This window comes from Balaenoptera physalus (genome assembly GCF_965194825.1).
Source record: "Balaenoptera physalus genome assembly, chromosome: 17".
In the NCBI taxonomy this organism is placed as follows: Eukaryota; Metazoa; Chordata; class Mammalia; order Artiodactyla; family Balaenopteridae; genus Balaenoptera; species Balaenoptera physalus.
Window position 1 is genome coordinate 63,251,763 of NC_138895.1, and position 26,027 is coordinate 63,277,789.

General features: G+C 36.1%; 1 long non-coding RNA gene across 1 annotated transcript in view; it reads right to left on the bottom strand.

The window, feature by feature from the left end:
• Window positions 1-10,235: 10,235 nt before the first annotated feature.
• The window catches only part of LOC309646700, a 243,149-nt gene continuing 227,357 nt past the window's right edge, over window positions 10,236-26,027 (bottom strand). Inside the window, exon 3 of the long non-coding RNA XR_014255540.1 lies at window positions 10,236-21,163. This is a non-coding gene — a long non-coding RNA (uncharacterized lncRNA). The remainder of the gene's footprint in view (window positions 21,164-26,027) is intronic.

Sequence of the window (26,027 nt, forward strand, 5' to 3'; positions counted from 1 at the left end):
GATAAACTTGAAAAATAGGGAGAAACCAAGGAAATAGAGATCATCATGGCAGTTGTGTGGATGTTAAGAGGTTGTGAAAGATCAAGAAAGAGGCAAAATTTTTATAGTTTTGGTAGTTCGAGAGGTGGGCTATTGACGTGCTCTGCCAAAGGCAAATGAAAGAATTCAAAATTAAATTAAAGGAATTAAAGGAAATAAAAAACTATGTGGCTAGTTTCCTAAGATTTCTTGACTCTACTTGAGAATCTCCCCTTTCTCAGACCTTGGATTTAGTGTCCTTTTAGGGTTGTGTAGTCAACTGTACCATTAGACTTTAGTGAAAATCAATCTACCTCAATGAGCAGAGTCCAGGCATTGGAACAAAAGCCATTTGAGTTTGCATCTTGCTCTAACATTTATTACTGAATTAGCTTGAACAAGTTAGCTTACCACTCCGACCTCTTGTATAAAACCTCTTGTATTTTTCATGTATAAGTGGTGATCCAGTCAACAAACATATATTAATTATTCATTTAAAAATGTGTATTTATAGATTGTCTACTGTGTGCCAGGCATTCAACTTAGCCTGGAATATAGCAAGCTTGCAAATATAACAACTTTGCCTTTATCACTGAAGGCCTAGCTAAAAACTGAATCTTTGGGTCTCTGATCATATCCAGTGTGGCAAATAGTCCTTTTTTTTTGCTTGAAGAATCCCTATTACTTTTAGGCAGCTATGACCCCAGACTCAAAAGCTCAATTATGATTGATCTCAATCAATATTGTCAATTTAGTTTCCTTTTGTCAGTTTTTGATCCAAAGACGAGTACGTGGTCCAATTAGATGTAATAGGTATCAGCTAAAGGGCTTCTAGGAAAAAAATTTCCTGATTAAAAGAAAAAGCCAACACGAAATGGGCTTCTTTTTTCCTCCCATCCCCTTTCTTCAGCTGAGGTTCTGTCATGTGAGAATATGTTGCTAGAGCTACCTCAGTTATTTTGAAACCATGAGGGAAAAGCTAAAATAAGTACTAGCTGACCTTTTTTATATTATTGAGTGGTTGGACTAAACATGTACATCCAGATTTCACGCAATGTGAAACAATTAAGTGCTTTTGGTATTTACATCATTTCAAGTTAGAAATTCTGACACACAGTCAAACACATGTGAAAGGATTCACTCAGAATGAATAAGCGCTTCCTCTGTATTCCTTCAGTGTCTTATAATTTATTTAGCTACTTCTTAACTTGCCTTTAGCATCATGTGTATCTATGTGTGTGTTCTTTGCTAGCTAAACTGTAAACTTTCTTTAACCATTATTTCTTTGCTTTTTTTTTTTTTTTTTTTTTTTTAACAACAAAAAGCAGTTTCTTTCAGTCAGGAGTCTCTCCCATCTCATAAAATGACCCCTCATCCAACCAGACCTATAATTCCAGACAGCAGAAATTTTCTGGATTACTCAATTTTCCTCCCATCCACATGCAATCCATCTGCAAGACCTGTCAGTTATCTCTAAAATGTGCCTAAAATCTATTTCCATTGTAACCCAGTCCAAACCATAGTGATCTCTGGCCTTGGTTATGGGTAATAGACTCCTAACAACTGGTAGCTTTCAACCATCCCCCACTCTCCCCCTCCAAATCTTTCCCCAAAAGGCAGTCAGAATGACTTTTGAAATTGTAAATTAAATTATATAACCCCCTCCTCCTAAAATCCCCCTGATGGAGTCCCATTGTGTTTAAAATAAAATGCAAAATGCTTGCCTCAGGTACAAGGCTCTAATATTCTGGTCCCCGACTCCCCCTCTCATTTACCACATTCTATACCCTCCAGTCATACCAGCCTCCTTTTTGTTTCTCAGACCCACAGAGCTTTCTTTCTCTCACAGTGAGTTTGAACTTGCTCTTCCTTCTGTCTGAACCACTGTCCCCAGTGGCTCCACAAATAGCTGTCTCCTCATTACGAGGTCTTAGCTCAAGTGGCACCTTTGCAGAAAGTTGTCCCTTGATCATTGATCCATCCATGTATAAGGGGGATTCCCCTATTCCTGTCTTCTCTCAGCGTCACTTTACCTTCTTTATTTCCTTTATAGCTCGAGATGCTGATGATCTAACATTAGCTTGTTGCTTTTGTTTTGCATTTTTATTGCTTGCTGTTTATCTCTCACCCAAGTAGAATGTAAGCTCCTTGAGATCAAGGACTTTTCCTGCCTGGTTCATAATACTGAATCCCAGCATTTAAAATAGTACATAATAACTGCTTACTAAATATTAGTTGAATAAATAAAACTTTGTGTACTCTTTCTCCTCCTTATCCATTCCAATGCTCAACATAGAGCTACTCAATAAATATCCATTTGTTCAATATATTTTGGAAATTTTATATGAAAAGCTTTGCATAAGGCACTGTAGAAATACTGGTAAAGAAGAAAGAAAACTGAAATTCTGTTTTCCTTCCAGTTGTGCTTCAAAATATTCAGGAAAATTCTTTATCTACTCTCTACGAGGTGAAGGACCTTGATTTCTGCTGATTTCCAAGGTGTGAATGTAGTTCAAATCCAGAACAGCCTTAATTTTTATACTTAAAATGCTTATACTTCCTTTTTTTCAATGTCAAATGAATCACTACATTTTCAACACTTGATGATCCTTACTATCTTGAAATATTCTGCAATTAACAAAAATATTTAGACAACATGCATTTGTAGAATCATAATATAAACTATTCTCTGTTTTAAAATGAAATATTGCCTAAGGCTAGTTCTTACCAGGAGTCTGTGCTTCCACATTACATATGCATTAATAGTTTGTCTGAACTTGACAACAATTTTTAATTTTTCCTTGGCAACGCAAGTGTTTCTCTTACATTCATGAATCTCAATGATCTCTTCTGGTTGCTGATCTCAAGTCCACAGCCTCTCATCTCTTTTTAGCACTGCTTTTTGTTACAACTCCTGTTAACTCCTTACTTCCAAGAGTTGTTTCTTTTCAGTAACTGCTCTTTTCTCATAAAGATTCTTTTCCTCAGAGAAAGGCAGGAACTGGATGTGGAACCAGCAATTGTGCTGATTTGCCTTCAAATAACACAGCAATTGAAATATGACTATAAATAATAAGAGAGAACTCAAGGAACATACAAAATGGGAAGCAATCTCATTTTATTATTTTTACCCCTCAGATTTAGTATTATTTACAGCTGAGCATATAGGAAAAAAGTGACTACACAGAATCAAAAGTTTTAGCTATAAGTCAATTCAAAGGATTCTTGAAGAGTCAATTTAAGATGATTTATATTGAAGGGTGGAGAGATATTTGGATTATACATAAAACAAAGAAATTACTTATAATATAAAAATAAAAAAGATAGCATATTTATAGAGATAATGAGTATTGAAAAATGGCAGAAGTATCATGTAAAAAAATCACAGCTCTTCAAGAAAGTATCAGGGCAGATACCGAGCACATTAGTGGTTCTGAAGATTTGCAAATAAAAGGGAAAGTTGGAAAGCTACACACCTAGGCATAATATATAGCAGTCTCAAAGGCAAGCATAAGCTTCACAGACAGTGAGCAAAAGTGTTTGGAAGACAGGAGGGAAGCTTATCTAGAACTTGAGCAATGCCAGAAGTTAGGTAAGTTAGTCTGACAATGACATTGAGTATAAACAAGTTTCAGATAGTTGTAGAGGGTGGTAACTCAAAGAGAATAAAGCAATTACATATTTTTTCAAATTAAATAACTTAAAGTTGTAGGAAAAGTAGCAGAGTAGGATGTTAGAGTTGGATTCAGTTTGGAGTTTTATTAGTAGACTCCTATTCATCCTTCAAGACCCACCTCAAATATGTCAAGTCTCCTTTGAAATTTTATGAAGGATTGGACTGTTGCTCCAGAATCTTTAATCATATATCTGTTACAGAATTTACACCCTTGGATTCCCCACGTGACTTTGCAGTCCTTGTCACTAGTGTGCGTGGGGTATTTTTCCTTGGCCCATCAATGTTGAGCTTGGCCGTTAGACTTCCTTTGGTCAATGAAATGTTAATGGGTGGATGGGACGTGAGCAGCATCTTTAAACATACATGTGCAATTGTCCTCTTGCATGGCTGTGATTTGCTGTGAGAAGAGAACACCTCAGTAATTACTCCCCTTCAGCCAGGTGTACAAATGAAGATACTTGGGGCAGACCTGATCCTGACAGGAAGCTTGGAGTCCAGCCTGGCCCAGACATAGCAAGCCGAGACTAGCTGAACCACAGTTGACTTGCACAACTATGAGCATGAAAATGAATGTTTGCTGTTGTAGGCCACTAAAATTTTGAAATTATTTGTTATGTGGCAAAATTTATTACTTCACCATTTTTAAACACTCTCACATACAGAATTTTCTGTTCCCTGTAATGTGCTCCTGCTGTACTCTGAATCTATATCTATTATAGTATCTCTCAACTGGTAAACTCTGTGCTCAAACATCTGTCTCTCCTAAAAAGCTCTAAGCAACTCTACTATAAAGGCTTATCATATTGGTGTTTTTATTTCACTGCCCTCAAACTAACTGGCCCAAAGCACACAATTGTGTGTTTGTAATGGAGCTGCTTTCTACATGTGAATATTCAAAGGGACGCTATCAAACATATTTGTAAGACAAGTCCAATCTGAGAAGTTTTGAAGCATCCATACCTTACCCATCACATACGATTTTATTTTAAGCTTTTTAATCTCCATTTTAAAGGCAGAAAAATAAAACATGGAAAAGAGTTAAATAAACTATGTGGTATCACAAAAAAATATTTGCCTGGCATTCATAAAGTTAGGACTGTCACTTTAAATGCTGTCAATCCTATCTCATTTTCATTTATTGGAGCCTATTAAAAAGCTAACGGTTACTCTTTCTGGCTCTACTTTTGCATAACATATTTTTATGTTGTTGAGTAAATTCTATTTAGACATTAGCTTTTGCTCATATGAAGTATTTTTGAATAGATAAAAAGGAGCGAAACCAATTCCCAACTCAGAGGCTTAAATTACCCACACAACTGAATAGCTGTGGATGTAAATACATGTTAGGATGAAAATGTGGCATTTATCTGTACCGTTTAGGAAACCAATTTTATACTGAGTCCTGAATGTAGGGTTAGAAAATTACAATAAAATTTGATTTATACCAAAGTAAATAAACTGAAAGTCACAAAACACTTAAGCCCCAAATTGTCAAGTAGTTTTAAACAGGAGTCTACTAGGCTATTGGCTATGACTCCTGTTTTCTTAGCATACTAAGACAATATAGTATTTATTTACATAGGACAGTTTAAATACACTATCCAATGAGGTGCCCCTACTTTTTGTTAAATGGGAGTGGACACTGTGCTATAGCCAGATCTCCCCTTTAGAACTAAGGACTTTTCCTCTGGGAGTTGCCTTCAATTGAACTGGACATCCTCATTCAAGATCACATCCCCCTTCTCTGTGGCAGCCTGAATTCAGTGACTGGCTGATGCTGGCATATAAAACTGGACTCAGCCCCAAACTGGGACAACTCTAAAGAGCTATTTCAGCTTAGATTTCCAGTAGAGTCAGTTGGAGATCTCCACTGAGCTTCCATCAGAGCCCAAACTCTCCCACTGCCCAGGGGTGCTGTCTTTACTCCCCTGTAGCTGCTGGTCCCAAGAACATGTCTTAATAAACTTCCTTCATGCTAATCTCTACCTAGGTGTCTCTTTTCTGGGAAACTGGATTACAATACAAACCATGTCTAATAAATGCAACTCAACAACATTAACTGAATTGAATTGAATAGACTTTAATTAAACTAGGAGTTAGGAAAAACACAAAGATAAAATGGTGGTCTTGCCCTTCAAGAGCTTATAGTTTCACAGGCACTAGTCCCCTCCACCAGGAACCTACACAACCCATTGAACCAACCTTAGCCACTGGGGACAGACACCAAAAACAACGGAAACTATGAATATGCAGCCTGTGAAAAGGAGACCCCAAACAAAGTAAGTTAGGCAAAATAAGAAGACAGAGAAACACACAGCAGATGAAGGAGCAAAGCAAAAACCCACCAGACCTAACAAATGAAGAGGAAATAGGCAGTCTACCTGAAAAAGAATTCAGAATAATGATAGTAAATATGATCCAAAATCTTGCAAATAGAATGGAGAAAATACAAGAAACGTTTAACAAGGACCTAGAAGAACTAAAGTGCAAACAAACAGCGATGAACAGCACAATAAATGAAATTAAAAATTCTCTAGAGGGGATCAATGGCAGAATAACTGAGGCAGAAGAACGGATAAGTGACCTGGAAGATAAAATAGTGGAAATAACTACTGCAGCGCAGAATAAAGAAAAAATAATGAAAAGAATTGAGGACAGTCTCAGAGACCTCTGGGACAACATTAAATGCACCAACATTTGAATTATAGGGGTCCCAGAAGAAGAAGAGGAAAAGAAAGGGACTGAGAAAATATTTGAAGAGATTATAGTGGAAAACTTCCCTAATATGGGAAAGGAAATAGTTAATCAAGTCCAGGAAGCACAGAGTCCCATACAGGATAAAACCAAGGAGAAACACGCCAAGACACATATTAAACAAACTATCAAAAATTAAATACAAAGAACAAATATTAAAAGCAGCAAGGGGAAAACAACAAATAACACATAAGGGAATCCTCATAAGGTTAACAGCTGATCTTTCAACAGAAACTCTGCAAGCCAGAAGGGAGTGGCAGGACATATTTAAAGTGATGAAGGAGAAAAACCTATAACCAAGATTACTCTACCCAGCAAGGATCTCATTCAGATTTGACGGAGAAATTAAAAGCTTTACAGACAAGCAAAAGCTAAGAGAATTCAGCACCACCAAACCAGCTTTACAACAAATGCTAAAGGAACTTCTCTAGGCAGGAAACACAAGAGAAGGAAAAGACCTACAGTAACAAACCCAAAACAACTAAGAAAATGGTAATAGGAACATACATATTGATAATTATGTTAAATGTAAATGGATTAAATGCTCCAACCAAAAGACACAGACTGGCTGAATGGATACAAAAACAAGACCCATATATATGCTGTCTACACGAGACCCAATTCAGACCTAGGTACACATATAGACTGAAAGTGAGGAGATGGAAAAAGATATTCCATGCAAATGGAAATCAAAAGAAAGCTGGAGTAGCAATTCTCATATCAGACAAAATAGACTTTAAAACAAAGACTATTGCAAGAGACAAGGAAGGACACTACATAATGATCAAGGGATCAATCCAAGAAGAAGATATAACAATTGTAAATATTTATGCACCCAACATAGGAGCACCTCAATACATAAGGAAAATACTAACAGCCATAAAAGGGAAAATCGACAATAACACAACCATAGCAGGGGACTTTAACACCCCACTTTCACCAATGGACAGATCATCTGAAATCAAAAGAAATAAGGAAACACAAGCTTTAAATGATACATTACACAAGAAGGACTTAATGGATATTTATAGGACATTCCATCCAAAAACAGCAGAATACACTTTCTTCTCAAGTGCTCATGGAACATTCTCCAGGATAGGTCATATCTTGGGTCACAAATCAAGCCTTGGTAAATTTAAGAAAATTGAAATCATATCAAGTATCTTTTCGGACCACAGTGCTATGAGACTAGATATCAATTACATGAAAAAATCTGTAAGAAATGCAAACACATGGAGGCTAAACAACACACTACTTAATAACCAAGAGATCACTGAAGAAATCAAAGAGGAAATCAGAAAATACCTAGAAACAAATGATAATGAAAACACAATGACCCAAAACCTATGGGATGCAGCAAAAGCAGTTCTAAGAGGGAAGTTTACAGCAATACAATCTTACCTTAAGAAAGAAGAAACATCTCAAATAAACAACCTAACCTTACACCTAAAGCAATTAGAGAAGGAAGAACAAAAAAACCCCAAAGCTAGCAGAAGGAAAGAAATCATAAAGATCAGATCAGAAATAAATGAAAAAGAAATGAAGGAAACGATAGCAAAGATCAATGAAACTAAAAGCTGGTTCTTTGAGAAGATAAACTAAATTGATAAACCATTAGCCAGACTTATCAAGAAAAAAAGGGAGAAGACTAAAATCAATAGAATTAGAAATGAAAAAGGAGAAGTAACAACTGACACTGCAGAAATACGAAGGATCATGAGAGATTACTACAAGCAACTATATGCCAATAAAATGGACAACCTGGAAGAAATGGACAAATTCTTAGAAATACACAACTTCCGAGACTGAACCAGGAAGAAATAGAAAATATGAACACACCAATCACAAGCACTGAAATTGAAACTGTGATTAAAAATCTTCCAACAAACAAAAGCCCAGGACCAGATGGCTTCACAGGCGAATTCTATCAAACATTTAGAGAAGAGATAACACCTATCCTTCTCAAACTCTTCCAAAATATGGCAGAGGGAGGAACACTTCCAAACTCATTCTACAAGGCCACCATCACTCTGATACCAAAACCAGACAAAGATGTCACAAAGAAAGAAAACCACAGGCCAATATCACTGATGGACATAGATGCAAAAATCCTCAACAAAATACTAGCAAACAGAATCCAACAGCACATTAAAAGGATCATACACTATGATCAAGTGGGGTTTATCCCAGGAATGCAAGGATTTTTCAATATATGCAAATCAATCAATGTGATACAACATATTAACAAACTGAAGGAGAAAAACCATATGATCATCCCAATAGATGCAGAGAAAGCTTTCGACAAAATTCAACACCCATTTATGATAAAAACCCTCCAAAAAGTAGGCATAGCGGGAACTTTCCTCAAAATAATAAAGGCCATATATGACAAACCCACAGCCAACATTGTCCTCAATGGTGAAAAACTGAAACCATTTTCACTAAGATCAGGAACAAGACAAGGTTGCCCACTCTCACCACTAGTATTCAACATAGTTTTGGAAGTTTTAACCACAGCAATCAGAGAAGAAAAAGAAAGAAAAGGAATCCAAAGTGGAAAAGAAGAATGAAAGTTGTCACTGTTTGCAGATGACATGATACTATACATAGAGTATCCTAAAGATGCTACCAGAAAACTACTAGAGCTAATCAATGAATTTGGTAAAGGAGCAGGATACAAAATTAATGCACAGAAATCTCTTGCATTCCTATACACTAATGATGAAAAATCTGAAAGCGAAATTAAGGAAGCACACCCATTTACCTTTGCAACAAAAAGAATAAAATAGCTAGGAATAAACCTACCTAAGGAGACAAAAGATCTGTATGCAGAAAACTATAAGACACTGAGGAAAGAAATTAAAGATGATACAAACAGTTGGAGAGATTTACCATGTTCTTGGATTGGAAGAATCAACTCTGTGAAAATGACTCTACTACCCAAAGCAATTTACAGATTCAATGAAATCCCTATCAAACTACCACTGGCATTATTCACAGAACTAGAATAAAAATTTTCACAATTTGTATGGAGACACAAAAGACCCCAAATAGCCAAAGCAATCTTGAGAAAGAAAAACGGAGCTGGAAGAATCAGGCTCCCTGACTTCAGACGATACTACAAAGCTACAGTAATCAAGAAAATATGGTACTGGCACAATTACAAAAATATAGATCAATGGAACAGGATAGAAAGCCCAGAGATAAACCCACACACATATGGTCACCTTACCTTTGATAAAGAAGGCAAGAATATACAATGGAGAAAAGACAGCCTCTTCAATAAGTGGTGCTGGGAAAAGTGGACAGCTACATGTAAAAGAATGAAATTAGAACACTCCCTAACACCATACACAAAAATAAACTCAAAATGGATTAAAGACCTAAATGTGAGGCCAGACACCATCAAACTCTTAGAGGAAAACATAGGCAGAACACTCTATGACATAAATCACAGCAAGATCCTTTTTGACCCACCTCCTAGAGAAATGGAAATAAAAACAAAAATAAACAAATGGGACCTAATGAAACTTAAAACCTTTTGCACAGCAAAGGAAACCATAAACAAGACGAAAAGACAACCCTCAGAATGGGAGAAAATATTTGCAAATGAAGCAACTGACAAAGGAGTAATCTCTAAAACATACAAGCAACTCATGCAGCTCAATGTCAAAAAAACAAACAACCCAATCCAAAAATGGGCAGAAGACCTAAATAGACATTTCTCCAAAGAAGATATACAGATTGCCAACAAACACATGAAAGAATGCTCAACACAGCCATAAATAAATAAAATAAATAAATTAATTAATTTAATTAAATTAAATAAAAATAAAAAAATAAACAGGAGCTGTTGTTTAAAAAAAACAAACAAACCAAAAAAACCTAAAAATAGAACTACCATACGACCCAGCAATCCCACTACTGGGCACATACCCTGAGAAAACCATAATTCAAAAAGAGTCATGTACCAAAATGTTCATTGCAGCTCTATTTACAGTAGCCAGGACATGGAAGCAACCTAAGTGTCCATCGACAGATGAATGGATAAAGAAGATGTGGCACATATATACAATGGAATATTACTCAGCCATAAAAAGGAATGAAACTGAGTTATTTGTAGTGAGGTGGATGGACCTAGAGACTGTCATACAGAGTGAAGTAAGTCAGAAAGAGAAAAACAAATACTGTATGCTAACACATATATATGGAATCTAAAAAAATAAAAAATAAAAAAAAATGGTCAGAAGAACCTAGGGGCAAGATGGGCACAAAGATGCAGACATACTAGAGAATGGACTTGAGGATACGGGGAGGAGGAAGGGTAAGCTGGGACGAAGTGAGAGAGTGGCATGGACATATATACACTACCAAATGTAAAATAGATAGCTAGTGGGAAGCAGCCGCATAGCAGAGGGAGATCAGGTCGGTGATTTGTGACCACCAGAGGGGTGGGATAGGGAGGGTGGGAGGGAGGGAGATGCACGAGGGAAGAGATATGGGGACATATGTATCTGTATAACTGATTTACTTTGTTATAAAGCAGAAACTAACACACCATTGTAAAGCAATTATACTCTAATAAAGATGTTTTAAAAAAAAGGAATACTTATACTAGAATAAAGTATTAGTTGTTTATCTGAATTGTAAAATAAATAAATAAATAAATAAAAGAGCTTATAGTTCCAATGAAGAAACAGAGACTTAAACACGTAACTATCACAAGATGAGCCAAGAGCTGGAAAAGAGATTAACTGACCACTACTTCATGTTTACTCGTTACCTGTGGAAGCACTATTGACTGCCCTATATACTCCTCATAACCCTCATTTTGTTACCACCATATTGCAAGTTCTAGCTATTGCAGTGAAAGCAGACATGACATGTTCCAGGTCCAAGCAGAAGCATTTTTAAGCTGGAGTTTCATTCCCCATCTCTCTCTTTCCCTGTTATGGCAAATTGGAAGCCTCAAGTTGAAATTTCAGCAAAACGAGATACAAGTAGTCTGCCTCACAGTGGCCTTTGCACAGAAGAAAAAAAATAAATCCTCTGATGCGTGAAGCCCCAAGATCAGGTGGTTCGATAGTATAGCATAACTTAGCCCATTCTGAATAACATATGGCTATTTATCTATACCCATTTGGTGAGGAAAGTAAGACTTCGAAGAAATTTCCCAGATCTATGATATTTAAACTGAGTACTGAGTAATTTGGTAATTGGCTCCTATGTAGAGAAGAGAATTCCTTTTTTTTTTTTTTAGGAAAAGGAAATAGACCAAAGACCTAATCAATCAGAAGTGGTGAGTCAGGAAACAATAAGTTTTTAGAGTTTGAACTCTTAACCCAGGCTGGAGGATTTCCATCTGTCGAAACTGTGAAAATGTATGCAGTTTTTGTGCGTGGGCACACTTTTCTGGGAAGGTACCCGCAAGAATGTTTAGAGCACAGTTTAGGTGAGATGCAAAGGTGAGAGATGCAGGGGAAGAGAAAAATGGCAAATGGCTTGAAATGAGGCCAGAGAGCTAGAATTTATAAGGGACTTCACAAAGTCCACTAAAGGAGTTTAGATTTATTTTAATCTAGGCAGTTTATTAAACCTAAGATAGTACTCTGCAATTTCTTCTTGCCCAGTTCATTTTTACTGATCAGTCCAAAGTAGGAAAAATATGTCCTATGATTCTTAGGACAAAGTCTAACCTTTAACTTGGACCTTGAGGCTCTCTAGGATCTGAGTCTCACTAACTTCTCCAATTACGGTAGTTGGTACCTTACTCTTAAAGAGGAACTGTGTGAATTTGAATCCTTGCTCTACCTGTGTGTTACTGTCAGCACCTGTAAAATAAAGATAATAAGACTTCTTATTTGGAAGGTTTGTAGGGAAGATTAAATGAATAAATAGATGTAAACTATTTACATTTTTTAAAGTGCTGACACATTATACAATCTCAAATATTTGAGTGTTCTGTGCTGATCCCTCAGCCTCCACGCCTTACCATTCAGTTTCTGGGATAACATCTATTTATGCCTCAATTCATAGAGTGGATGCTACTTTTTTTCTGAGAAGGATACAGTGGTCCTCCAACATTCAGTTAGGTGATTGCCTATGCCCTTCCACGATACCTTGGAATTTTGAGTAGACTGTCCTCAAATTTAATCATATCCTTACTTATGTATATCTCTACACAGACTCTGGGAAATGGAATGCTATTGAAGAATTTTCATCAGAGGAATAACATGATTTGCATGTGTCTAAAGAATCACTCTGGCTGCTGTGTTGAGAGTAAATTCCATGGCAGCAAGTCCCTAGACCTGACACGACCAGTTAGAAGGCCATTGCAGAGGTCTAGGTCAGAGATGATGGAGACTTGGACTGGGGTAGCAGCAGTATAATTGTGATCTACAGTTGGATTCTGGACATATTTTTTTAATTTAATTTTTATTTTATATTGGAGTATAGTTGATTTACAATGGATATATTTTGAAGGTGAAACCACAGTTTTCGGATGGATTAGATGTAGTATGTGAGAGAAATAGAAGAGTCAAAAGTGATTCCAACTTTGTGTCCTGGGAACCTGGAAGGATGGAGTTGCCATCTACTGAGAAAGGGAAGACTGTGGTGGAACAGCTTTTAAGGAAAAACAAAAACCAACAAGAGTTCAGTTACTGTCTGTTGGATTTGGGGCATTTATTAGACATCCAACTGGAGATAATTGGGTAGTCAGTTGGATGTGCAAGAATGGATTTCAATAGCGAAGCTGCTGGGAGATGTAAATGTGGAAGTTGTCATCAAATAGGTGATCTTTAAAGCTCTAAGACCAGATGAGAGTACCAGGACAGTGAACGTAGGAGAGGAGGGCACCAGTGCCCAAGTTTGGTACATCTCTGACATTTAAGAGGTCAGGGAGCCAGAGAATGATCTGGACTGCAGTAGAGCATTAAGCAAAAGGGAAAGAAAACTGAGAGCATATGGTGGTCTATAAAGCAAGTAAAGAGAGAATTTGGAAGAAGATCCTTTTTTATTTACTTTTTTAAGATAGGAGAATTGGGAATGGTTCAGTAGAGACCAAAGGTTAATGATGTCAGAAAGGAAGGTGAGAATTGCTACAGTGCTTCCCATGAGTAAGCAAGAGGGTTTAAGATCTGACACACAAGTGGAGTGACTAGATTTAGATGGGGGTATGCATAGTTCACCTCTGATGATAACACAGGAAGGCAGATCTAGGGGTATAAGGCTCATAGGTGGGAAATGTGATGAAGAAATTTGTGAAAGTCCCCCTCCTTAGTTCTTTCAGTTTTTTAGTCATCAGCTGAGCCTCAGTTTCCCCATATGCAAAACTAAGATACAAGATTTAGCATATTTCTGTGATTCTGTAAGTAGGTAGTACACACTCAAAAAGATTCAAGAGCTGAATATCAACTCTGCATATTTGATTTGTAGAAGAGAACTTATAAAAGCATAGCTATTACTATCATTATATTCTCAGAAAATGAAAAATATCCCATGTTTTATTATATTTGGCTAGCATGACATCCCCACGGTTTCTGGCACATTTATGATTTCTACAGGAACAAGTGCAGAAACTGTCTTGGAGACTGACATAGCCCATCTGCTTTAAAATAGCTTGTATTATAAAATGCCATATTTTCTCCTAACATTCTCTTACACTGAAGCAGATTAAAAAGTTAGTATTATTAAGAACTCATCTTTTGAAGTAAACACCTATATAGGATCATGAAAAGCTTTCTTGAAACAGAAGTAGTTTGACTGTAGAAAGTTGGTTAGTTCAAGTTTTCTCTCCTAATGTAGGATCATTAGTGTTTAATGATGCATACCTATTTTGCCTTTAATAATGAGCTAAAAAGGTAATTTATAGTAACACAGGAAAATAGAAAAAGAATACAACTTCTGTTCTAAGGGGACATGCTTTTCATTTCAAAATGCTGGTTTTCCAGACCAAGGCTCCGATTAGGTTCTGAAGCAACTAGAGACGAATATAAGGGATTTTCAAAAATCATTATACAGGTACAGTGTCTGAGGGAGAAAAATGCTGCTGTAAAATCTAGTGGGTTTTTGTTATTGTTTACATTTTGCTATTTGGTGTTTTTAATCTTTCAGGTAAAAAGATCTCACGACTTCTATGCAGATGAACTGTCTGCATTTCAATTTAAAGTAATGGTGTGAGCAATTTCACTCCATTTCTTTCAGCTCCAATACGTTCATAGTGCCTGTGTTAATGCCTACCAACAAAACACGAAAGGAACAAAGGCTTCTAATTTGTATAATGGGCTTGAGTGAGATGGTCGCTTTCACCTCATGGATGAACACACTAAGCGACTAAAAATTTTTACAACCCAGAAACACGGTATGTCAACATCCCACGCCACTCTCAAGCAAATACACTGAAGGGAAGCAAAATCCTTTTCATTATGGAGAGTGTCCTGTCAATATGCAGTTACTAGGGAAATTCATTCATGTTGTGTATTTGCTATATCAATAGGTCACATATTTCTATGTTACTGAGTCTGAATATCTTTTTATATGAATATAAGAAAACAAAAGCACAGTAAAGTCGATACTTCTAATCTTTCAAAACCAATTTTTGGTACTTCTATAAATAATATCAATTGAGTCTGCTCAGGTTAAATGTTACCATGAAGCTTATGAAAGGAGCTAAGTAGTTCAAATGCCTGCAGTTGGGTAGAGCAGTGTATAGAGATTCATACAGCGTAATCTGCTAAAGCATTTTAATAAGTAAGCATTGGGTAGAGTTTTCAGTTACTTCAAAGATTAACACTCAAATGTGTATTCTGGCAGATAAATACAAATTAGATAGATGACTGCCCATATTATCTTTCGATCTCACTATGTATTTCTCCCATGAAGATCAGTTAGCTATTTGAATTCATAGTATATTTGTCTTTGTTCCTTTTTATCAAAAGTATGTTCTACTTCCTGATTTGGAAATCTAAGCATGCATTGTAAATTATCTTAAACAGGAAGATTCAAGGTTTGTTGCAGATAATTTCAGCAACCACCTAAAACATGCAAGTGTATCTGAATACAACAACCAAAAAAATGGTACTCACTTGAAAGCTGGTCCAGGTAAATATTTGTTTCAATGACCTTCATGCTAACCAGATCGTATTTCCAAATGTATTCTTTGTTTGATAAATGTAACAGACATGACAAATATTTTCTCATCATATTAAATAAGTTGTATCTTTATGAACGCACACACAAAGAGATAAAAAGGAAAGTACTGTCTAAGTCCACTGTCTTAAATTGCATGGTTAAATCAGATTCCTTTGGGCATGCCTATCTAAAACCAATACAGTCCCTTAAATTCTTAGGACAGAATTTCCTGTACTTGGAAATAGGCAATCTTATAAATTGCTGGCAGTGGTGTTTCCATATGATGTCAATTATTTTTTCAAAATAATTGAAAAAATTTAGTGAATATGTTAAAATATTTCTATACTCAACTGATATATTATTTCATTTTCAGATTCATTCATTCATTCATTCAACCAATATTTACTGAGTGATTATTATTCCAAACGGTTGAAGATAGAGAGTAGAACAAAATAGATAAAGTCTGGCCTCATGGAGTTTACATGAAAGAAGACTGGAGGAAAGTTTAAATCAAAGTTATTTATGATTGCAATTGACATGAACGAAAATACTAAGTTAATGTATAAACGGTAAGGAAGAACAACTATCAGATCACAAATCAACCTTTTGTGTACACTAACACGTAAAACCAATGATTTGTTTAATCAGTACATTTCAGTTTTATGTACATGGGAATATTTGCTGAATCAGGCTTCCTTTTTAAATATAAAAGTGTTTTTTTAAATTAAAATATAAAAAGAACTCTTAAAATTCAATAATAAATAAACACATAGCCCAGAGGAAAAATGGCAGCAAGATATTTGAACACACATTTCACCAAAGAAGATACATAGATGGCAAATAAGCATACGAAAAGATGTTCGATATCATTTGTCATTAGAAATGCAAATGTAAACAACGAGATACCACTACACACCTATTAGAATGGCTGAAATCTAAGAAAAGGTGACTCTACCAATTGCTGGTGAGGAGGTGGGGCAACAGGAACTCTCATTCATTGCTGTTAGGCATGTAAAATGGTTCAGAAACTTTGGAAGACACAGCAGTTTTTTACAAAGCTGAACATAGTCTTACTGTACAATCTGGCAGCCGAAATCCTCGGTATTTATCCAAGTGATTTGAAACTTATATACACACAAAAATCAGCATGCGAATGCTTAGAGCAGCCTTATTCATAATCACCAAACACTGGAAACAACCAAGATGTCCTTGGATAGGTGAATGGTTGAACAAATTGTACATCCTGACAATGTAATCTTTTTCTGTGACAACAAAGGGATGAGCTATCAAGTCATTTAAAAATAAGGATAAACCTTAAATATATATTGCTAAGTGAAAGAAACCAGTCCGAAAAGCCCTCATATCACATACTTCTTTATGACATTGTAGAACGGGCAAAAGTACAGATATCAGTGGTTGCAAGGCATTCATCGAGTAGGGAGAGAGTTGAACACGCAAAGCACAAGGAATTTTTTTAAGGCAATAAAACCATTCTGTATGAAACTTATCCACTGGTCAAAATCTATAGAACTTTACAGCACAAGGAGTGAAGCTTAATATATGAAATTCAAAAAACATAATTTAAGAGATTGAGCAGTGGGGGCGTAGGGAGATACAAAAAATAGAATGCAGAATGCGACAAAATAAGCAAACTTTATTACAAATGTATGAAGTAACTTTGAAGAGGGTGATGGGAAAATGTCCTGACATAAGTGATACTAGAAATGAGTGGAGTAAAACTAAAAGCAAAGGAACTGTATATAATCACTCTACTCTAGCTGATGAAGTTGCGTCCCAATGGGGTATGGGTTAAAAATTCTGAAAACACTACGTATGTATATTTGAGATGAACCATTAAATGTATGGATGACAGACTCGGGGAGGCCAGGTTTTTCACCATTGGGGTGGGAAGTTAGAGAAAAGCAAGGGGAGAATGCTAGAATGATCCATTTGGTAATGGATTAGAGTTGGAGACATCAGTGAGAAACACATGTTTAACTTAATCTATATACAGATGGCTGCATAGAGAATATGTACAGACGTGTGTATATACACAGGTTAATAGACACCCATATATTTTGTTGCTCTCAGTTGAGAGGACCTTGTACCAAGAATATCTCAGTAGCAAGGAGCACACCTATGGCTCAGATCTTGGTTTCTAATACCATTCTCAGATAAGAGGAACCAGGTATCCTTGGAAAAATAGCTGCTTCTAGGACTGAGATAGGAAATATTCAAGATAAGCCTGCAGTATTTATACTACCAGAAACTAAGGAAGTACTCCCAAAAAATTGTTTTTTAATTGATAGAGCTATGTCAAAGGGACTTCGGAGCCTTCCAAAAGAGTTCCCAATGGCCAAAGCTGGAATAATTTGAGCAAAAAGATAAATAAAATGATATTGGATTATAACTCAGAGTATAAAATAAATAACCATGAGTCCATAATGATACGAGTAGTTCACTGAATAAGGAGAATAGACAAATACCCCTTATAGAATAATTCCAAATAATTTATGTAGATACCCCACCCTTAAGAAGGTAGAATATGACTTGCTCCTTCTTGTGTGTGAGCTGCACATAGTGACTTCTTTCCAAAGAGTAAAATATGGAAAAGAGGAAAAAGAATAACTTTAAAATGGAGAAATCAGACAAGTAGTATCTTAGCCAGGTGACCAAGATTAACATCAACAGTGATAAGTCAGGTTGATAATATGTACCACTGGTATGATCTGATGAGAATGGCACTTGACCTCTGTGGTTTTTCTCCCCAAATCCCATAACTCCAGTTCGGTCATAAAGAAAACATCAGACCAATTCCAAAAGAGGGTGTCCTACAAAATACTTGATCAGTACTCCTCAAAACTGTCAAGGTCATCAAAAACAAAGAAAGTCTGAGTAACTGTCACAGCCAACAGGAACCTAAGAATACATGATAAATAAATATGATGTAATATTCTGGATAGGATCCTGGGACAAAAAAAAAAAAAGGACATTAGGGAAAAGCTACGGAGATCAGAGTAAAGTATGGTCTTCAGTTAACAATAATGTAAAAAACTTTTTCCGCTTAATTTCAGCAGACTCGTCTCTACCCTTCCCAGTATTATCACTCTTATGCTCAGAGAACACAAACAGCTGTATAATCACAGATATCAGAACTCCCAGGGAATTGAGATTTCTCAGGAAACTGATTATTCTGCAGAGGATGAAGTATTTAGTAAAATAAGATTCCCACCTTTTCAAGCAGTACACACTCAACCTGATTTAATCTTTCCTTGATGACTCAAGGTCTCTAGGAATAGCAATTGTTGGATGATTTACAGGGATTTTTTTTTTTAGGGCCCACTGTCCTAACTCCAAGTACTTCTAAGACAGAGGCAGCTTCCCTTTTTGCAAAAAGCATTTACACATTGCAAAGGTACTGTTCTTTTTTGTGAGCATTACATTTGAGGTGTCCCTAGATCACCATGGTCTCTTTTGGTTTTCTATTACAGTTCCTTCTCGCTTTTTTGTCTGGCTCTGGGTATAACTATCTGGCCTGACCTGAGAATTATTACCACATTGCATCTTATAACTGCTCCTCACCTCTACATGTTGCAGTCATGGCAAGGGACATAATATCTCAGACCTTTGGGATACCACTATGGGAGCCTTGGTAACTCCTGAGCCCTATTTGTCATTTATCAAACTGCATCTTATTTATTTTGCATACTTTAATTTCAGAACAAAGTAAACAAAAACAAAACACTATACAAAACATCCAAACCTGAAGTCAAATGTGGGAAGTTATAGGGCTTGAGGCCCTTGTATCCTGCCTTAGACAGAAAGACAGAGATTAAACCACTAGACATCAGCAGGGGGAATCAGGCAGGTCGGGGCCACTGGGGCTACTGCTGGGGGAACCATGGGAATGCCTATGAGAAAGGCATTTCTTGATGACTTTATATAAAATAATGTCCCCTAATAACTGTCTAGCCCTTCTGATTTATTTTCTGTAGCACTTATTACAGCTAGATTTACATGCTTATGTGTTTACTTGTTTATTGTTTATCTTCCCCATTTGAAAGAAGTTCAACAAAGGCAGGCACCATGCCTTTCTAGTTCCCTGCTCCAAACCCCATGCTTACAATAGTCCTAGTTAATGAATATTTGTTAAATAAATGAAGATTGAACTTTCTAGGGTCAGAGTGTTCCTGTGTGTTTCTGAAAAAATTTTGGAAGTCACTTTGCTTTGTCTAATCAACTTCCTCCACTCTCACAGAAGTTACAATACCCACTGATGAATTAGATTTCAATAAACACTGGTTGATGGTCTGTGATGATCTCAGATAAGGAACTATCTGAACTGTGTGTATGTACTTTATGACATCAATGTTGGCCACTCAAATGCCTTAAAAATTTCTTGGCCACATTCTGGAGGTTTTATGTGAAGTTGCTGAATTGTTATGCTATGAATCGCAGAAGAGTAACTGTTACTTTAATTTAATCCCCAAAAAAACATGCACGGTACAGGAAGTATTCTTGGAAGAAAGAAATACAATCAATTCCAAAGACAAATATATGCTATTTAAAAAATTAAGTATTCTTTTAAAAAAAATCACATATTTGTGTCCCTCTTCTGTAGAGACTGTAATCAAGAGAGGATTAGATTAATATTGACAAATGTCACTAATTTTATTTCTCCCAAACATTTTCAGATCATAAGTAATATGCCCATATCCATGGGAACCACAAGACAACAGATTTTTCTTGAGGCCACATTGCCCCTATAAAAGTAATTTTAACAGGCTAAACTGTCACTCAGTTTAGAATAGTGCAAAATGCATTTCCTCTTGGCAATAAGCAATATTTTCATTAATAGCCAAGACTGATCATTGTAAATTTATTTTATCATTTTATACAGTACTGTGCAACTCAAGGTAGTATCACAAGGTCAGAATGAATGTAAAACCCATCTTTATTCAAAATACATTAACAAAGACAGTAGGAACATTCTGTTCATAGCCCAACAATGCAACACACCAAAATGTCAGAACTGCTTTAATTATATGAGAGTACCAATTGTTCTTAACACAAATCAAATGTGTAACAAAAGAAATAAAACTACTTTTAGCTTCTTCACACACCTACTTATCTCACAGAATTTAAATCTTCAGGGGGCTTGAACTCCTAGTCTTATTCCCCTCTTTTCCTTGGCACTCTAGGTTTAAAGGCTGTTTTTCTCACATCTTTCCTTTTGGAAAGGCCCTCATTTGGCTATTCTCATGAATGTTACTCCATTCTCATGAAAGTGGGTCATATAAACACAGAATGTTTCCTTAGCTGAATTCCTTCCGGTTCTATTGTCTCTTTCTATTTATAATGGAAAAACAACAATAAAAAAAATCAAATGTGCCCAGGCAGCATCCTCTTTTACTTTAGCTTCTCAGTCCCTCCTGTGGGGATGAAGTGACCCAAGATGGCAGTGTGCCTCTTGGTTAATTACTTACAGGAGTCGTCTTCTCATACTCAGATTCAGAACATGGGTTTGATGAAGTCAAAGGATGTTTATAAGTACATCGCCATTATCAATTCCAGTTCATGCACCTAAGGAAGGTAGAAAAGGAGACGACATGATCATACAGAAATATACATCAGCACAAAACCATGAAATACACATATAACAAAGATTAATATCTGAAGTAGCACAACTCTGAGAGAATTTACTTTTATTTAGGATTTGCTGCCCACTTCACAGAAGTAGTTTACTATACATACAAATTTATGATATGCTGCTATGGTATTGAGATTCAACTGCTCAGAGAGGGACTGTAATTTGTAGCCTCCCTCTCATCTTGTATCTAGGTGTGGTCATATCACTGTTTCTCAGCAATGAAGTATGTGTAGAAGTAATATGGATCTCTTCCGGGTCAGGGGGTTTAAGAAGCAGGTGGACCTTCCATTCACTGGCTGTTTACAAAAGATGATAAGGTCCTAAGGGATAGTGGAATTACAATAAGGTTGGCCCGGGAACCCCCTGAACTACCATGTGAAAAACTGGCAGCCAACCAGGAACACCTTCACTGAATCATTACTTGAAGGAAAAATATACTTCTCCTGCTTTCAGCTACTGCAACTTGGGGGTTTATTTCTTATAACTGCCAGTACTAACCTAATACATGCTTTTTTCCATAGAGTTTAGGATTTCATTCCTGGTTCAAATCTCACCCTTTCTGTTACACCTTGTTCAAGTCTCTGTTCTTCAAAGAAGAGTTATCTGATGGTTCCAACTTCTACTGATTTTTCCTTTCCCTGATTCCCCCTGTACTGTCTATCCTATATCCCAATGGTTGTCAAACCTGGAAAGATATTGAAATCACCTTGGTAAATTTTTACAAAAAACACTTAAGCATCACTTGACCTCATGATTTAGAGTCTCCGATGATACAACCTGTGAATATGCATTTTTAAAAGCTCTCCAGATGATGCTGATATACACTCAGATTTGGAAACTTCCGGCATAGAAGAAATCTAAAGGTTTTCATATTTCATTGTTTTTGTTCTTTTCATTATTGCTTGGAAGAGTCAACTATTTTAAATGAATAAATCTTCATCCTTTTTCACATTTGTGCACAGATAGAAAGAGTTGCCCATGTGTGAAGCAACTCCATGTCAAATCAATACTTGCAAAACTCTTGAGGATGACCACCTGCCTCTGCAATGCACCTCTCATAGGACCCCCAAATGTGAATTTCACATTTATCGCCTTTTAAGAAAATTATCTGAGACATACCCCTTCAACTTTTGTGATAAATGGCAAATATCTAAAACAATTTTATTAATTGGAAGATGGATTGAACTTATTCTCATACTTTCATATTTGTCTTTTTCTAATAAGTGATAATCTCCTGAAAGACAGGGTTCTGCCTTAAGAATTCTAATTTAATTTGTGTCCCCTCAGACTTCCCAAGTTTATGGGGGCTAAAGGAGTCACGAGTCTATTCTCCTCACTTGTTAACATAAAGCATTCAGCTTCATGCAAAATCTCACCCATTAATTTCTGGGATTCCCTAGGGATATCTGTCATGCTGTTATGTTGTGTGTTTCTCTGAGAATTTGAAGTACCAAGGTATTTAGAGGCTGAAGAAAGAACCTCCTCTTGAGCACCATAGTGGTATTATTTTTCATTCTACTATATTATGAAGACCTTCATGGAAACAGCTCTTCCCGTAAGCTAAGGCTACAGCTCCCAGAGGTAGACCAGAAGACCAATATTTGATAGCTATCTTATAGTCCTCTCTATTTTCCCTCCCATAGGCAATGAACTCCCTCCTTCTAGATCCTTTGTCTTTTATGGTCAAAACCACATACATAAACTCCTCTCTGGCTGCTTAACAACAGAAAAAGATGTGAGAGACACCAACGTTGCACCAACAGAATGTTAATAAGTAGTTAAATTAAATTTACATTTATATTGTTAATGCCAGTGATCTTAGTCTTATGTCTCTGAGTTATTCACATAATGAACTATTTTTTTAAATGGCACAAGACTAGACTGGATTTCTATAATATAGATATGGGTTTAATTTTATAAATTATTATACTTTTCTATTAAATATGAATAGAATACCATTCACAAATCTAATCCTTGAATTTCTCTATTGGGGATAACTCATATACAACATATGTGTACACTCTTAGGGACAGGCATAATAAGGTTACATTTATTTTTTATTACCTTCAAGTGGGCTATGCCTTTAAAGTTATCCTTAAAATATTAATAATTTGATATTTTAATACCAGAGCTTCAATTTTTCTTTGTTCTATGTCCAAATGAGTTTCATTCCATACTGAATTTCTTTGGAGCGTTTCATATGTTCACTAGCCTTAAATTCATTTTCATCAGCTCTATAAGGCTCGAGATATTTTAAGCTGCAATGACTGAAATTTAGTTTAAAATTAAGTTAGCTGGTTTTCCATTATGAGGCCCAGGGTCTCCCAAAGGCAAATAATGGTGAAGTTGGCTTCCTTTTCTAAGTTAACATGCCTGGTAGTGATTTAACTTGTTTTCATAAATAACTTCTCTTTTAGGGAAAATATTCTTGTTTCATCAGGCAAAAATAGGCTAAAACAGAAACGATAATTTTTTCCCAAGATCATAAAAGGAGAGGATAAATTCTAGGCTTCTGTTTACTAGTTTCTCATCATACGATCTTAGTAGGTTATGTTATATAGGTGATGACATAAATATCACAGTTATTTGCTTTTATTCAACTAGGAAACAGACCTCGGTTGAATGAAGGAGTCTTCCCTGGTCAGAAACACCATTCTAACAAATGTCATCTTAAATACTATGGGCTCCTTCTTACGATATGGACATTTTCTGACATGTGGCCAAACATTTCGATTCCCCCATCTCTTATATTTACTATGGTTGTTGGAGTCAGGTTTAATCTTAATAAAAGTGTAGAGCCCCTGTCACACTGTCAGTTACAAGATCCTCAATACGTACTGGTTATTATCTCCTATCTCCACATTGTAAGAAGGTAATCACACAATTTTATAACTAAAGTGCCCAGATTTTATAACTGAAGTTCAGATCCTTTAAAATAGACATTATTTATGCAACTGCACCTGTTGAATTTAAGACTTTTTGTCACATTTTCTACCAGCTTACTTAATTATTGCTCAGCACTTTACTGCTTTCTTAGGCTCTCATCTGACAGTAAAACAGAGAAATCTTCCATTCTGTATTAAACCCGTAGAGAGCTTTCCTTTGTGGTTTAAGAACAGCCCAACATACTGGCTATTTTTAAGCACTCATGATAGTTGCTATCTGCCCTGGAACACGTTGAAAACATAGCTCTGAACAGAAAATAACAGAAGCTGTATTTCATGATTCTAACTTAGGGGTAGCCGCATATCTTAGTGGGAATGAAAAATAATTAAAATCTTCCTTCAAAATGTAGAGATTTATCCTGAGCATGCTATAGCAGATGTGCATACAATCAAAAAAAATCAATTTCTTCTCAGAAACCTTATGAATATTTTCAAGTGGATAGAGAAAAATATGAAACTGTGAATGAATGTTATAATGACTCCCATGTGAATTATCGGGTTACCATGAGAATAAGGGATGGAGAGAAAAGTTATAAAATTTCAGCTCCTGGTAGAGCTTGCTCCAAAACTTTCCTATTATTCAGGGTTGTTGTGAAGCTCAAGTGAGCCAATGTACTTGAAAGTTCTTTGCAAACTGTAAAGTACTTACCATATGAGTACTTGTTCATAGACTACAGGGAGTTGAAACATGAATAAAAAGACTTTGGTGACTTTAAAAATCTATATAACATTCAATAAACATATAAAACTCTTTGACTAGTGATTCTAAACAAAAGTCTCAAGTCTCATTCAGAATTTTTAAATCAGTTTCAGTCCCAGGCAGTAATTCCAAATAATCTATCCTCTTTCCTCTGTGCCCTCTCATGTGCAGATTTGCACACAAAGTCATTATTACTTTTTATGCAGTACTTTGGAGTAGGGTCCATAACTGCCTTCCTATTTCTTGAACCTCTCTTCAAAATTCTACTGGCAGCCAACTGCAACTATAATCAAAGCAATGGGACAGTTCAAGTGTTTGCAACAGCACAGCGTTTTGTTATGCAACTGAAAGATAAATATGGCTTTATCTTTCCAACCGTCCAGCTTTATTTCTGCCAAAGAGTGGTAAAAGTGAAAAGGAAAATATTTGTGGGAAAATGGCTGAAAATGATGAGAAATATAGCAGATACAGATGGTATTGCTCAAGTTAGAGATTTCCTAATTTGGAAATTTTATGAAAGTAGGTTGGCTAGCCACTTCAGCAATACCTTGCAAAGTGGTAGTTCCATAGGTTAAGGCTGACCTCAGTTTTGCAGCCCAGAAATGTGATTTTATCATTGCTATGCTAAAGAATAGGCTTCTGGGAATTGATTCATGCTAAGCACAGCCATCAGATTCTGACCAGAATGTCACTGAATTCTTTACAAAGTATGAGTATGAGCAGTTATGTCAGTGGCTCAATATATCACTCTCCCTAGAAGGAAATCTGCAAGAAAAGTTAAATTATACTAGAAGGTTGATGAGCAAGGGAAAGGAAAAAGTGAAGCTTGGTTCAGTCCAGTTCTGGCTCCTATATAGTCTAGATATTGCTGACCACTATGTATACTAAGATGAATAAAACAAGATTGTACACTTAGGAGATCAATGAAGTGGGGAACTGAAACATATACACATTATTTCCTATCAGCCAGGGTTCTTAGCTGCAAGTGACTGAAATCAACTGTAACTTTTTCATGCATAATAGTTTATTAAAACTAGAATGGGTTGCTCCAGGAATTGCTAGAAACTCATCAATTGAACTGGCAAGATTGTTTTCATTGTTATGGCTAAAAGCTATGATAATCCTAAACATCCATCTCCATTAAATTCAAGA